Here is a 17,519-nt window from a genome sequence, read left to right as displayed (position 1 = left end):
TTCATTTTCCCAAGGTGCCACACAATGGGACTGAACTTGGGACCATGTGGTTAAGAAACAAACATCTTTACCCCACAGTCATACCTGCACCTAAATTCATTATACAACTTATTACTTAGCATCTGATCTATTCTGACAGATCTACTAAGTTCGTTTATATAATTATTGGTTTTGAGTTGAAGTTCCGCTGAGGTTGACTTAGCCATTCATCCTTTCAGGGTCAATGAAATAAGTACCAGCTGAGCCCTGGGGGTGATGTAATCGACTTAACCCCTTCCCTGAACTTGTTGGCCTTGTACCAAAATTTGAAACTATTATCATTGGTTGTTGTACCCCACAGGGTAGTCTTTTGTTTCTGGAACCAACCCTTTGCCAATTCAAGTGTGGAAGATGTGTTTTTAACACTATAATTTCTTTATTTTTTTTTTTTTGTATTTCCACCTCCTTTTTTTCCTTTTTCATTGTTGTTATTCATTCTCCTCTACTTTCTTTATATTTTCCTACCCTTGGTCCCAAAAACCTAATCCTATCTCACAATTCCCTAACTATCTCATTCCTACCCTGCCTTCATAGTCACCCCCTGCCCCTACCTCATACCATTCCTTGCAAACTCTCCAACTGTGGCACACAATGTTTATATTTTATATATTTAATTTTTTTTCTTTTGTGGTATAAATTTTTTTTTTTACCCACTCTCCACCCATGCAAGCTTTCTACCCCCCTCTCTCTCCTTCCCTCTCTCTCCTTCCCTCTCTCTCCTTCCCTCTCTCTCTCTCTCTCTTCTGGTTGCCGTAAACTAATCCCTTGTTCCTATTTTGTCATTATCAGTATCATGATTAGTTTATATAGTAACCAATGTTTGCTTAATATTTCACACTACATTTCCTTACTAAAGTTTATCTCCGCTTCCTCCTCCTCCACCCCCTCCTCTTCATTCTTGCTGCAGACATACCTTCCTATTCCAACATACCTAACTATCAAACATTTCCAGCTTCCTCCAACATGTGTGTGCTTAATGTATCGTGTGTATGTATGTATGTGTGTATGCATGTGCATATATTTATGTATGTGCTTGTATGTATGTATATTCATATTATGTATTTGTAAATATATATTTGTATGTATGTACATGTGTGTATGTGCACATAAGTACCTATGCGTGGGTGTGTATTTCATTATATGTGTGTGTGTGGTGCTTGTATGCATCTCTCTTTCTTCTACCCTATTTCTTTCTCATCCTTCCTTCTCTTAGTATATATATATATATATAATATATATATATATATATATATATATATATATAGGCATAGGATTGGCTGTGTGCTAAGAAGCTTGCTTACCAACCACATGGTTCCAGATTCAGTCCCACTGCATGGCACCTTCAGCATCTTCTACTATAGCCCCGGGCTGACCAAAGCCTTGTGAGTAGACTTGGTAGACGGAAACTGAAAGAAGCCTGTCATATATATATATATATATATATATATATTATATATATATATATATATATAGATATCCATCTGTGTTTGTCCCTGTAACTGAGCGGTTCAGCAAAAGAGACTGGTAGAATAAGTACTAGGCTTACAAAGAATAAGTCCTGGGGTTGATTTGCTCGACTAAAGGCAGTGCTCCAGAATGGCCGCAGTCAAATAACACTGAAACAAATGAATGAGATATATATATATATGCTTACTTACATATATATTGATATTGTTAGTTGCTATAAAATTTCAGTTTATACTATAAAAGATACACTCAATGGAATTGGTATCAGTTATGTGTTTGTTTATGTAACATACTTGTGAATTATCTACTACTCTCCCTCTCTCCCTCCTATACAGCTAACACTCACAGATTATCATTTTTCTAATACCATTCCATTTCAGTTCTGATGCATATTGTTGTTACTACTGGACAGTGAATAAACATTATCAGTGTATGTGTGTTGCAGTTTTTATTCGAGTGTGTATGTAATGACATGATAGTAACTGGCCTTATTTCTGTTACTCTTTCAAGGGCAGTGGATTAATAAAATCTTTAGAACAGGTGCAGCCGTGTGATAAGAAGTTTGCTTCCCAAATCACATGGTTTCAAGTTCAGTCCCACCATATGGCACCTTGGGCAAGTCTCTTCTACTAAAGCACTGGGCTGACCAAAACTTCGAGAGTGTTGGTAGCTGGAGACTGAAAGAGGTGTGTGCATGCATGCATGTGCACACTGGAAACTGAAAGAAGTGTGTGTTTATGCATGCTGGAAACTGAAAGAGTATGTGTGTGTACATGTGCATGCACACACTCTCACACACACACAGACACACACACACACAGACACACACACACACACGCACATTGATGATAATCTCTGCTTAGATTTTGTTCACCATCACACAATGTGTATGGCAGATACCAGACAAAATACTTAGGAACATCTTCTTCCAGCTCTTTACGTTGAGTTCAGATTCTACAGACGTTGACACAGCTTTTCATCCTTTTTCTTTTCTTGAAGGGGGTTGATAGAATAAAGAATAAGTACCAGTGGAGCACTGGGATTCATTGTAATCAACTAGCCACTTACCCAAAAATTTCAGGCCCTGTAGAAAGAATTATTATTAAGACAGCATCTATCGGAATCATGAATCATGGTCAGTAACTGAGATCAGGTTACAACCAATTCCTCCCTTCAGAATTTCTGGCCTTGTGCCTAAATCATCATCATCATCATCATCATCATTGTTGTCTTTATTGTCATTATTTAATTATTAATTATATTACAACATTACTGAAAACTGGATCTTCAAAATTTTATTGTATAATTAATTACATTCCTTGCAGGGATATATGGCATGATTTTCCCTTCTCTTTAGATCTGCCATAACCATTTTGTTACCCTATTTATGATGAAATACACCGAATATATGTTTTAATTAATTTAGAAATTAATCAAGAATTTGGTTATCTTAATAGTTATCTTATTAATTTCGTTAGTAAGATAAACTAGATTTTGTTAATTTTTTTTTTTTATGCTGCTGTTTTAGAACATATCTCAAGAAAAATATTCTTTTTATGATTGGCTGTTTTAACTTAAGTATGAATCCTTTAAAACTAAATGTTTTTTGTATCATAGAACTAGGGGTTGATCTAGGATAGGTTGGTATCAAGGGAGTTAAAATATAAATTAAATCTGATGGAAATGTAAAAAAGTGATTAAAAGACATTTTTTTTCCCTCCATTCTTATGTCAGAATATACAGATATTACAATTGTAAACAACTTAACATACTAACTACTCTGACCGCCACCACAGTTTCAATCTCATCTCTCTGTTGGCCTTAACTGTTACACATATTTGCAGATAGCAAAGGTCGTAACCTTTTAACCTGATAAATGTTACACTATTTCACCATGGCTTCATTTAATAGAATCCCACCATAAATGCTGCTGCTACTACTACTACTACTACACTCTGGTTAGGAAATACTTTCAAACAGCTCAATTATTGTTAAGGCAGTGTGTGGCAAAATTGGCCAAATAGCAATGCAGTGTTTAGTTTTATGTCCCATTTATATTCTGTTCAAAATCGGAACCAAGGTTGACTTAGCCTCTCGCTGTAATGTGTCTATATTAAGATGGATTGTTTTTTTTGCTATATTTCTTCAGTATCTGTGTGGATGGGTTTTGGAGATTTGCTTGTGCATAACATTCCTCGCAGTAATTTTTTTCACCTGCAGACCTTCCTTTAGGTGTTGTAGATGGAAAAAAAGGAAGTAGGGGAAAATAGTTACTATTCTTTCGGGGTCAATAAATTGAGTACTAGGGGTCAATGTAACTGACTCACAGCCACCCCTGCAAAAATTCAAGCCTTGTGTTTTTCATAGATAGGATTGATGATGATGATGATTTGTAGTAGTAGTAGTAGTAGTAGTAGTAGTAGTAGTAGTAAGCTGGCAGAATCTTTACTGTGTCAGACAAAAGGTAATTGACATGCCTCTTCTCTCAAATTTGCTGGCCCTGTATCAAAAATTAGCAGTTATCATTATTGTGGTAGTAGTAGTAGCAGTAGTAGTATTCTTTGTTGTAAATGCAAAATTGGTAGGGCACTGAGGGGAAAATCCCTTGCGGTGTTAGGTCACATTTTATCAGTTTCCATCATTACAGGGTCATTAAAGTGTTATGTTTATTTTGTTATCAATACCCCTCCTCCTTTGAGATCTATGGCTTTATGTTGCAATGTCTGAAATCATTAAATAAAGAAAACAAAGATATTATCATTATTATTTTTATTATTGTTATTATTATTATTATTACCAAGGTGGTGAGCTAGCAGAATCGTTAGCATGCTGGATGAAATGCTTTGCAGTAGTTTACTGGCCGATACATTCTGAGTTCCAATTCCTCTGAGGTCAACTTTGCCTTTCATCCTTTTTGGGTCAATAAATTAAGTACCAGTGAAACATTGGGGTCGATGTAATTGACTAGTCCTCTCCCCACAAATTTGAGGCCTTGTGCTTCTAGTAGAAAGGATTAATATTATTATTATTATCATCCCATGATAAGGCGGCGAACTGGCAGAAGTGCTAATATGCTAGGCAAAGTACTTAGTGGCATTTCATTCATCCTTATGTTCTGAGTTCAAATTCCACCGAGGTCAACTTTACTTTCACCTTTTCAGGGTCAATGAAATAAGTACCAGTTAAGCACTGGGGTTGATGTAACCAACTAGCCCCCTCCCCCCAAATTTTAGGCCTTGTGCCTATAGTAGAAAGGATTATTATTATTATTATTATTATTATTATATGAAGCTGGCAGAATTGTTAGCTTTCTGGTGGACTACTCTACTATTGAGGATTCTGTTTGTTTTCCTGAATTCTATTTTTTACATACTTTGTTGTATATTATTGTTGCTGTCACCTCTTTTGATGATGTGAACCTAACCTTAAGTACCAGTTGAGACCTGGAGTAGATGTAATCCAATAGCTTCTTCCTAAAAAATGATGGCTTTGTGAAGGGATCATCATCATCATCATCGTCATCATCGTCATCATCAAGGCAGTGAGCTGGCAGAATCTTTAGCACCCTTGTCCATCCTTGTGTTCTTCTGAGGTTGACTTTGCCTTACAAGCCCTTTGAGGATCGATAAAAAATAAGTACCAGTTGAGTATTGGGGGTTGGTGTAATCGATTTAGCCCCATTCCTCCAAATTCCAGGCCTTGCACCTATAATAGAAAGGATTATTATTGTCAGTGTTGTTATCAATATTTTATTGCTATTATTATTATTATTATTATTATTATTGTTGTTGTTGTTTCTTTTTTTCTATATTTCTTTCCCTGCAGCTATTTCCATCTACTTCCAATTGTCCTCACACCCCATCCTTCCTGCTAAAAAAGCCATTTCTACTGATTTTTCAACTGGCCAGACCTCAAATGCTATTGCTGATTTTTCTCTCACTCCGCCCAACTCTGTATCCTCTTTCTCTCTCACACACAGACACACTCACACGTACACACATCTCCATAGGAAAAGATTTCCGACATAAATTTCAGTCCAAGTTGCTTTCCTTCCTTTCTTCCTTCCTTGCCTGCTGCCATTCTGTCTAGGCAGCAATTGTGGGATGTGCACAGTTGTTTTTTTTTCTTCTTTTTTTTTTTTTTATTTACTCCTTTTTGTAATTTTTTTTTTTTTTGTCTTCAGCTTTTCCTCTCCCCCTCCTTATTTTGTCCACTTCTTCAGGATATCTTTCCTTTCCTCTTTCACCAGCCTACTTGCTCGTATTTGTATTGCCCTTGTGACAAATAAAGAAATCATCTCCCATCATCAATGATCATCAGTGCTACTTTTACTACTACTACTACTACTACTACTACTACTGATGATGATGATGACGACAAAAATGGGTGTTATACACGTGTACACATCACATAGAAATATCCAGACACTTGTGTCTACAAACATCACCACATGAACACACCTATGACACACAGACACGTACCATTATTTACTTATTGTAAGTATATTATGTACACAATATCATTACATTTTGTGCTGCATATGTAACGACATGTGCATACACATTATGGAATACACAACATGCACAGTACAATGTGCACATGCAGTATGCACATCGCACCACATAGCTTTTATTTGTTTCAGTCATTGGACTGTGGCCATGCTGGGGCACCATCTTGAGCATCGCGCAAAAATACATCACATCAGAAAAACACGAACATTATACATTATATACACACACACGTTAACATTACATCTCATTTACATGTGAACATAGGCACACACATGAACATAATGCATACACACACGCACACCAAACATTACACACATAGCCTCTTCCTCTCACACATGCTACTCACAGACACACACACACACACACACACAAAGGAATAGACACACACACACACACACACACACACCATATACACAAGTCAGTCAGTTGTTTTTCTCCATTAATATCTGTGAAAAGACACAAGCTCTCTCTCTCCACCGAGAAAATACTTAGCACAAGAGAATACGCAGGAGTAGCAAGGATAGTAGGAGAGATCTTTCAGTATGGCAAATATTTAGTGGTACCAAAATTATTAAAATAATTATCCACCACTCCTCCACCCCCCATCCACCAGAGCAGGTCATTCTCTTTTTCTTCTTTCATTCTTTTTCATTCAGTGTTTCACTTCCCTTCTATTCCTTCCTTTTTCTCTCTTTCATTGTCTTTTATTTTGCTCTTTTTCATTTTCTTTGCTTTCATTCACTTATTCATCTTTCAATTTCATTTACTTCTTTCTCTCTCTCTCATTTTACTCATTTTTTTAATTGTTGTTTTTTTGCAATTTTTTTTTCTTGTCTTTCTTTTAAACTTCTTCTTTTTCTCACTGTCATTTACTCTTCTTTCATTCAGTTCCTCTGCTATCTCGCATTTACTCCTTTTTCTTTGTGTGTATATACACACACACACACACACACACACACACACACACACACACACACACACAGCCATGGGTGTGCGTTCAAATTTGTAGTAACAGCAACACAAAAAATAATTTGGTAAAAAGGTGAATGACAGAAAGAAATGTTTCGATATTTCTGACTAATTTACACTCCATTGGAAATATATAACAGATATAAAATGAAAAAAATACCTATAAATATAAAAGAAACAAAATGTGTGTGTGTGTGTGGATAGATAGATAAAGATGTGTGTGTGTGTGTGTGTATATATATATATATATATATACATATATATATATATATATATATATATGAGAGAGAGGGAGAGAGACAATGATGTATGGATATAATATATAGATAAAGATATATGTGTGTGTGTGTGTGTATATATATATATATATATACACACACACGCACACACATATACATATAGGTGTGTGTGTGTGTGTATTTTTAAGTACATATTAATTCCTCAACTTACATCGTGTGTTGTTTGTAAACAAATGTTTACTGTCATACATACAGTGTTGTTCATTCTCAACGTTCCACGGAACCATGTCTGGCCATCAGGCTGTTTATATTTGAAGAACTTGCAGCAATTCTTACCTTGCTTTAGAATAGTTTAAGCTTGGCGAGAAGAACATCGACTACAGAAAATTTATGTCTATTTTTATGTGACACACGTAAACGTGGAAATGTTCAATATGTACACACACACACAACATTTAAGTATTTTTTGGCATAGCTGTATGGTTAAAACATTTCCTTAACTACTGCATAAATACCTTGGCCAAGAAGCTATAGGCTGATGGAAGCCTTGTAAATGGATTTGGTAGACGGAAACTGAAAGAAGCCTATTGTGTGTGTATCATCATCATCATCATTGTTTAACGTCCGTTCTCCATGCTAGCATGGGTTGGACGGTTCGACCGGGGATCTGGGAAGCCAGAAGGCTGCACCAGGCTCCAGTCTTATCTGGCAATGTTTCTACAGCTGGATGCCCTTCCTAACGCCAACCACTCCGTGAGTGTAGTGGGTGCTTTTTACGTGCCACCTGCACAGGTGCCAGGCGAGGCTAGCAACGGCCACGGTGGGATTGGTGTATTTTATGTGCCACCGGCACGGAAGCCAGTCGAGGCGGCGCTGGCATCGGCCACGAGTCGTATGTATGTGTAAATACAAGGGGTTGTTGAAAAGTTTCTGGATTTTTGATGAAAGAAACTACAGGAGGATCGGTTAATTATGGTTTTATTCAGCATAGTTCCCTCTCAGATTTGCACATTTATTGCAGCTGTCCTTCAGTTTTTCTAAGCCCTCTAAAAGAACTTGGAAAATTAGGCCTCCAACCAGGCCTTTTGCAACACCTTTAAAGCCAAGAACTTTCCGGTAACCCTTTGTATGTATGTATGTGTGTGTGTGTGTATATATAGGGAGAGAGTTGCATATGTAAGTGTGTGTACACGTGTTTGTGAGTATCTTTGTCTGGACATAATGTGATGGTTGTAAACAAACATCAATACCATAGAAATGAGGATGTTTATTTCCAGTCTTCCATGAAAAACCATGTCTGTACTACTTGGAAATAGGTGAGGGCTGCTGACAGGTAAACCTAGCTGCAGAAAATCTACCGCAACGAATTCTTATTTTGTTACTGCCCACAGAGGGGACAAACAAGGACAGACAAACGGATTGATTAAGTCGATTATATCGACCCCAGTGTGTAACTGGTACTTATTTAATCAACCCCGAAAGGATGAAAGGCAAAGTTGACCTCAGTGGTATTTGAACTCAGAACATACCGGCAGACGAAATACTGCTAAGCATTTCACCCGGCACGCTAACGTTTCTGCCAGCTTGCCACCTTACAAATTCTGTCCGACTTATGCAAGCCTTGAAAAGTAGATTCTAAATAGTGATAATGATAGTGTATGTATATGTATGTGTGTGTGTGTGTGTGTATATATATATATATACACACACACACACACATATATACATGCACATACACGCACATGCAATGTATTTTCTTTTAGCCTTTTACTGGTTTCAGCCAGAGGCTTGAGATGATGCTGAGATAGACACCATTTTAATATCTGTTTTCCTGTTTTTGCTTATGTTCAATATGTACCCTCAATGCTGCAACTTGCCCCTTGTTACATTCCTTTCTCGTTCCCCTTCTGGGTTCAGCCTTCACCACTTTTGCCCACGTCTACTTTGGTTTTTCCTTTTCCATTATATCATTCCACATGAATCCCCTGTTACTTCATCACCCACCTGACAAGAGCCGTACACATCTCATATCCATACCAATGCAATTGTGACTCTTAGATTCTACAATTAATACCTCTTTTACTCAGTTTTTTCTCTGCTTCTCATTGTCTTGTTCTTCATGTACAGTTTCAAATCATGCTAACTTCGTATTTTTCCAGTCTTCATATATCCTGTGCATGTACCCAAATCTCACTACCATGCAGTATTACAATTCCTGCCCATGCATTGTAGAACTAGCACTAGCATGCACAGTATACAGCGCACTTGCTGTCGCCGTTGTCATGCTCCTCGGCAGCTTCGCTTGCCCGCCGGCTTCCGCTCGTTCGTCCTCTCGCCATCGAACATTCGGTTTCCTCCTTGCCTGCGCCTACGAATCACCGTCGCTGCTGTGCACCCGTACGCCCTTGCTCACGTGACCAGGACGACCTCGTCACACGTGCCTTCCGCATATTGCCTTGTCATCAATATAGGAGATAACTCCTCAAACTTTACCACCCTACTCTAATTGTGACCACCATGCTTTGAGTATACCTTCTTCTATAGCTGATTAGATCACCTAAGTATCAGAAGGTATCAAGTAATTTCTATAGAGTATTATGAACATTGCAATAAATTTATTTCACTGATGGTGCTTTGAGAATATCACAGTTGCATGAAACTCTCAGCTTTAGTTTCAATAGAAAAACACAAACATATCCCCCACAACATTTGTTGAGCACACCTTTCTTATTCATTCAATCTGTGTGTATGTGTTCTCTTGCATTGCAAAAGTGTTGCATTCCTGAAAATCTTGCTGTAGTGATGAATTCTTTAACGTGGAACCTTTTTTTTTTTCCATTGACACCTGTCATGTGCATGCATGCACACATATATACACATACATAGGGGTGTATTAGTGTTGTTTGGAATGACTTAGTATATTTTTCTGGTATTTCTTACCTATTTCACAATGGACAGGTAGAAAGCAAATTTGGACTACGATAAAATTTAAATGCAAAACCTGGAGATTTGATAATGTGACGCATTAATGTCCACTGCATTAGATTTCTACCATTATCTCACTCATTCATCCGACACTAATACTGTTTTGAGATGCTGACCTCTATAGCATGTTTTACTAATTTATAATCATTCATTATCAAGTTCATACATTCTGTATACAGTTAGAGAAAGAAACACATCTCTTTCCCTGCCTTCTCTCCTCCTTTCCTCCTTGTATGCTGTCAATTATCTGATAGGATAGATGTAGAAGTGTAAGGTAGGTCAAAGAAATACATACACGCTCTTTGGAGAGGTTTTCAGTTTCTGCTAAATTTCCATCAAGTTACTTAATGCCTTATGTGATATTAAATTGTTAATAATTCAATGTATTCTCCACCTAGGATCTCTCTCTCTCTCTTCTCTCTCTCTCTCTCTCTCTCTCTCTCTCTAATTTCACACACATCTACACACAAACGCACACACATACTTGCACGAGTCGTAAGGTACAGTAGTGAATTAGTTCATAAAATTCACTTTTCCATAAATCCTGCTGGTTAGGTATCAAGAATATTCCTCTTCTCCAGGGACCGTTGTATACATTAACTTAAGCTGTACTTCACTTTTATTTCGACATTCATCAAATCAAACTTAGCCAATGGTGACACCTGTTTTCAAACCGCTGGTTATATTGCCGTCTCACATGTTGTTTGGTTGGTTGTATACATGTTGATAGCTTCGGTTAAGCTATCAAATCACTGTAAGACCAAACAATGACTCTGCCATTTTGTTGAGCAATGTTTTTCACTCTACATATTGAATATAGATTATATAAGTTTACATCCACATATGTGTTTGTTTGTATGTATGTGTATGTGTGTGTGTATATATATATATATATATATATGTAGCTTGCTTATGAACCACATGGCTCCAGGTTCAGTCCCACTGTGTGGCACCTTGGACAAGTGTCTTTTACTATAGCCTCAGGCCAACCAAAACCTTGTGAGTGGATTTGGTAGACTGAAACTGAAAGAAGCCTGTTGCATATATGTATATCTATATATATATATGTATGTGTGTGTGTATATGTTTGTGTGTCTGTGTCCACCCAACATCGCTTGACAACCAATGCTGGTGTGTTTACACCCCAGTAACTTAGCGGTTCAGCAAAAGAGACCGATAGAATAAGTACTAGGCTTTACAAAGAATAAGTCCTGGGGTCGATTTGCTCGACTAAAGGCGGTGCTCCAGCATGGCCACAGTCAAATGACCGAAACAACTAAAAGAGTAAAAGACACATACATACACATGTATATATTACATGGTTTCTTTTACAAATCTAAATATTGTATATACTTCCAGTTTTGACCTCCCATTCTGTATAAAAAGAGTTGAGCGTTTGTTTAGCAGAGTTGAATCTTGGGATGTATTCGTGATGTTAGACATATACAAAGACATGGTTGCCTTTGCTTACAAGCTCATCCCTTGCAACCAGCTCCAGCTGACTATCCCTAATCTTTCAGGCTTGTAAATACTGGTGCCACATGAAAAACATCCATGTGCATAAAAGCACCTAGTACACACTGTAAAGTGACTGATGTTAGGAAAGGCTTCCAGCTGTAGAATCCATGCCAAAACGGACATGGAGCCTGAACAGCCCTTCAGCTGGTCAGCTGTCAAACCCATGCCAGCATGGAAAACAGACGTTAAATGATGAGTTAGATTTCTTTATTATACATCCCAACATGAATATACTGTTCTATTATGTAAATGCTGTATGTGTATTAATGTAAAATGTATGTATAGAATTTGGAATTTTTGAATTAATGATGCTCTATGGAAATTACAAGTCAGTTGTAATGATATGGAAATAAGAAATCTATTCACCTCTCATACCTCCTGATGTTATGCACACTCACAACCAGGACTGAGATCAGAAATGAAGTTGTAGGGTTCATTAAATAACTATTGACGAATAACAACATTTGTTGGGCTGCCTATTATGTCCATTTAAAACTGTATACAGCTATGGTACGACCACACTTGGAATTCGCATCATCAGTTTGGAATCCCTATCTTGCTCAGAACATTGACCTCCTGGAATCTGTCCAGAGACGTGCAACCAAACGCATACCCTCCATCAGACACCTACCATATTCTGAGCGCCTTGTTTCCCTGGGCATGGATTCACTGAAGCTCCGGCGTCTAGCGACGGACTTGGTAAACACCCACAAGGTTATCAACCACCTCACCAACAACAACACTGAACACCTTTTTGATCTCCATGTGTCTAACACACGTGGACATGCCTACAAAGTCAGAAAACAGCACAGCTCCCATGACTTTCGGAAACATTTTTTCACGCTCAGGGTTGCTGAAGCGTGGAATAAACTGCCTGCATCAGTTGTTGACTGCCATGACACTGCATCCTTTAAGGCCCTCATGCTTCCCGAAATCCGTCGAAACTACACCTGATTATATATACACTTTAGATGAGTTGTAGTGCACCTGAGCACTGTACACAATTATTATTATTATTATTATAATCACCATGACCAATCAGGCTATCAGATGTTGCTACACATCGCTGGTCACAATGCGCTTCGCATTGTTTTAGCCTTCAAATGATGCCACCCCGCTGGCTAAGTGAGCAGGCCAACAGAAGAAAGAGTGAGAGAAAGTTGTGGCAAAAGAGTACAGCAGGGATCGCCCCCCCCCCTGCCGGAGCTTCATGGAACTTGTAGGTGTTTTCGCTCAATAAACACTCACAATGCCTGGTCTGGGAATCAAAACCGCGATCCTACGATGACAAGTCTGCTGCCATTGCGCCTCCACATCTCCTTAATAAGTACACTAATATTGGTATTCTTGTACATTTTTATGAACCTGGAACATTTGTCTTTACATATATATTTATGACATTTGAATAAGTAGAATAGCATTCAAGAGATTTCATATGGAACAAGTGCAAATTTTCACTGTATAATATTACTAAATAATATGGAAACAGTTCATAATTGTTGATAATGTATTTATATAGAAAAAGCGAAAACATTTCATCACAAAACTGACTTAAATAGCTTCGAGTAGCACCTCAGGTCATTCTAAGCAGAACAAGTAGAAAAAAGATTGAGAACACTTATCATTGAACTGAGTGACCTAGCTTTGAGTAGCAATTCGGATCATTCTGTCTGGGAGTTCAAAATTCCAGGAGTTTATAAAACCCAACAGTTTCTATAATGTTCAGCCTAGCTATATGGGGAAAAATTGTTGATGTCTCGGCTACTCAGCAGCTGATCTGATTGACCGAGCCATGATCATGTAGGCATTAATGCCTTTTATGCTAAAAGTCTTGTTTCTCATATCTGGCCTTACCTTTTATGGCAGTATGGTTTGCCATGATCACGAGTTGGGGAACCTATACAAGATGGTTCAAAACACAATGGAAACCTCACTACAAAGAAAATAACACCTGCACACACACACACACACACAAACTCACCCACACATACTTGTACATACATATGCACACACACACTCCCAGATAGCTAAATATGTGTGCATACATAATGCATTTTTTGGATTATCGTAAATTGTGGTTGAGCTTTTATGAACTAAATTTGAACTTTTTGTTATAGAATAATGCAATAAGTATAAATAAGTCATCATCAGTATTATATAATTTTAAATTGTGCCAAGTGGTTCCAACATGCTGTGTGACTATGCAAAGGTAACCTCATAGTCTCACCTATATTCACATTACATAAATGGGAGTATTTGTGCTTGGCATTGTCTGCTGACAATACTCATCAATTATATTAGTGACAGGTGCTAACAGTTGCAACATACAACACTATCCCCGCCAATGTTGTTTTCTGAACCTTCTAGAAATATCTGCTAAATGTCCCACAAATCTCATCCCGCCACCTTAATTATAAATGTGCTTCATTTAGAGTTGAATTGAAGGTTAAACAAATGACTTATGTACAGTTAGAATGACTAGGTTGACCAGGTATAGGCCAGTGACCGTTGTTGGATCTTGAGTATGAATACAAAGTATGGAAGTAATTTTATTTTTAATTATATGGATTGTGTTCAAAGTTCTTAGATGCTAAGTCAAATCCACTGCCCAGTTAACTGCCACCTGGTCCTTTGGTTCCTTTAGCTGAGTTTACTATTGCAGCATTTGGCACCAAGTCTCCAGTTTAGAGATCACTTTCTCCTTTCTTTCCACCAGCTTTAGAAGTCTGAAAAAATAAGTCATGGGCACTCTTTGTCTTTCTTTGAGAAAAAAAGACAGAAAAAGAAAGGGAGCTTCTTCACATTTACAGGACTTTAAAAGAACACTGAGGGGGGAAATAAGAATGGCCTTGTACATTGCTCTTAACCGATTTTTTGATCTCTGTCAATAGTCTCTTTACCTGCAAGTTAGTGGTCACTAATGGAGCAGCTTCTTCAAATGTTACTCACAGTGCCTGGTCTGCGTTGTATATAGCAGTGACCTTCACTCAGGACTCACTTCCAACTGTTCTCTTTAACAAATGGTGGCATATCAAAGTAGACTTGGTTACTTGTACCCCTAAATCCAGGAGTGATTGTGTGTTAAGAAGCCAGGCGCAGGAGTGGTTGCTTCCCAACGACATGGTTCCAGGTTCAGTCCCACTGCATGGCACCTTGGGCAAGTGTCTTCTACTATAGCCTCGGGCTGACCAAAGCCTTGTGAGTGGATTTGGTAGACAGAAATTGAAAGAAGCTCATCATATATATGTATGTATTTGTGTATCTGTGTTTGTCCCTCTCACTATTGCTTGACAACCGATGCCGGTGTGTTTACATCCCCGTAGCAAAAGAGACCGATAGAATAAATACTAGGCTTACAAAGAATAAGACCTGGGGTCAGTTTGTTTGACTAAAGGCAGTGCTCCAGTATGGCTTCGGTCAAATGACTGAAACAAGTAAAAGAAATAAGACATAAAGGAAAGCCTTTGGGCTGAAAACTGCATAGTTGCTCACTCAGTTGGCTGCATTTATTCCTCCACATCTTCTAACTTAGCCGGCCTGTTGGCCAGCTGATTTATGTCGAATATCTTTTACTTAAACAGTACTTACTGTTATGGAACACATAATATTCCGTTGTGTTATTGTTTTATATTATGATAAAGGAGATTGTGCAGAAGTAAGAGCTTGGTGGGGTTTTTTTTGTTTGTTTTTTTTTTCCCAAAAATTTTTTGTTACTTATTTTGTTGTTGTATATGATCAGTTTCTGATTTTGGATATCTGATAATGACAAGTGTGAAAAATTAACCTATTTAGAGTAAGGTGGGGGCGTAGTTTAATATTTTGAGCCAACTGATAATTTTCATCAATGCCAAGTTGTGCGATATTTAAAGTATAGTTAGAAAGATTTGACATTGTGTAACCTTCATAGTAAATAATCTGACATGTTTCTCAACTGCCAAATGTTATTAGTTATTAGAAACAGATATACATTCGCACAATAAAGAAAGAACAAAACAAATAACAAATAAGATGAAGTTTACTATAGATATTAAAAAAAAAAATAAATGGAGAAGTAAATAAAATTCCTGTTTTTTCCCTCATTTTTCATTTTGTAGTTGGGTCCCTATATTTTTTGCAATTTTTATCTATTTGATTAGTGTTAAAAAAATTGTTCTTGTTTATAAGCTCTTCTAGAAACCATTAGTAATTTTAGCCAGAAGAAAAGGGTGTCATGCCCAATTTCTATTGAAGAATGTGCATTGAGGTAGGCGGGGTAACAGCTTTTCCCAATAATATGTCTCAAAAAAAATCATCCTGAATCCTGTATGTGAAGTTGGGCCTCTCATAAGCTGTAATGATTTAAAAAACTTCTTTTCTTACCCAGGTGTGGCTGTGTGGTAAGAAGCTTGCTTCCCAACCACATGGTTCCGGGTTCAGTCCTGTTGCATAGCACACTGGGCAAGTATTTTCTGCCAACCAAAGCCTTATGAGTGGATTTGGTAGACAAAAACTGAAAGAAGTCTGGTTTTATATATACATATATATATATATATATATATATATGTATACACACACACGTGTATCTGTGTATGTATATATTTATGTGGGTGTGTTTACATCCCTGTAGCTTAGCAGTTTGGCAGAAGAAACTGATAGAATAAGCACCAGGCTTACAAAGGATAAGTCCCGAGGGTCATTTTCTTCGACTATAGGCCATGCTCCAGCATGGCCGCAGTCAATTGACTGAAACATGTAAAAAAAAGAAACAAGGAAAAGGATATGTGCTGCTGTAATTGGAGTACGTCTAATGTCCTTGTGCATCATCTATGCCATCAAATGTTATAATTAATGTATACTTAAAATTGTTGCAGATAATGCAATCAACAAGGCTACATTAATAAGAGATGCTTCATTGTTGTTGTGGATTTCTTGTTCACCATCTGAGGCAGAATGGAATGACGAAATAATGAGTGCGATTGTTCAACGTTTAGTTTAAATTTATTGTTGGCAAAGAAGAAAATCATAGTCAAGTTGTGCACTTCAGAGGAGTTTTCTGGAGATATATTATGTTGGAGTTAAGATCAAATTCTGCCTTTTAATCAATGCCACTGCTTTTTAGCAAATTAGTATATATATGGTTCCGGGTTCAGTCCTACTGCGTGGCATCTTGGGCAAGTGTCTTCTGCTATTGCCTCGGGCCGACCAATGCCTTGTGAGTGGATTTGGTAGACGGAAACTGAAAGAAGCCTGTCGTATATAATATATATATATGTGTGTGTGTTTGTATGTCTGTGTTTGTCCCCCTAGCATTGCTTGACAACTGATGCTGGTGTGTTTATGTCCCCGTCACTTAGCGGGGCTTACAAAGAATAAGTCCCAGGATCGATTTGCTCGACTGAAGGCGGCGGTGCTCCAGCATGGCCGCAGTCAAATGACTGAAACAAGTTAAAGAATAAAAGAATAGTCAGTTTAATTAATTCCATCATATTACTACTTGTTTTAATCAAATCAAATTAGGAGGTATGAAAGGCTAAATGAACCAAAGAGGAATTTGGACCCACAATGCAAATGCTGCTTGATATTTGTTTTAGTCTAGTACAGCAGCTTTTTCTCATACTTCACCTCCCTAGTTATAAAAAGTAGTGAGACTGGTAGACCAAGATGCAATTTTTGGCAAACGAGATTAATGTGGTTACAGTCCCTCTTAGCATGTGGCATTTATGTATAATTATGCCCTCTATATAATATAAATAAATATATTTAAGAGAAAAATTGTGTTGTTAGACCATAGGTCAAAAAACTTTGTGGTTTT

The 17,519-nt window shown here is 37.5% G+C and overlaps 1 protein-coding gene across 5 annotated transcripts in view; it reads left to right on the top strand.

Annotated features, from left to right (window-relative positions):
* Nucleotides 1–17,519, top strand: part of LOC115210669 (pre-B-cell leukemia transcription factor 1) — a 382,335-nt gene that overhangs the window by 93,038 nt on the left and 271,778 nt on the right. The window lies entirely within an intron of this gene.

Source organism: Octopus sinensis, linkage group LG1 (genome assembly GCF_006345805.1).
Source record: "Octopus sinensis linkage group LG1, ASM634580v1, whole genome shotgun sequence".
Classification (NCBI taxonomy): Eukaryota; Metazoa; Mollusca; class Cephalopoda; order Octopoda; family Octopodidae; genus Octopus; species Octopus sinensis.
Note: the sequence above shows the minus strand (reverse complement) of the source record. Positions and strands in the feature narration are given on the sequence as shown.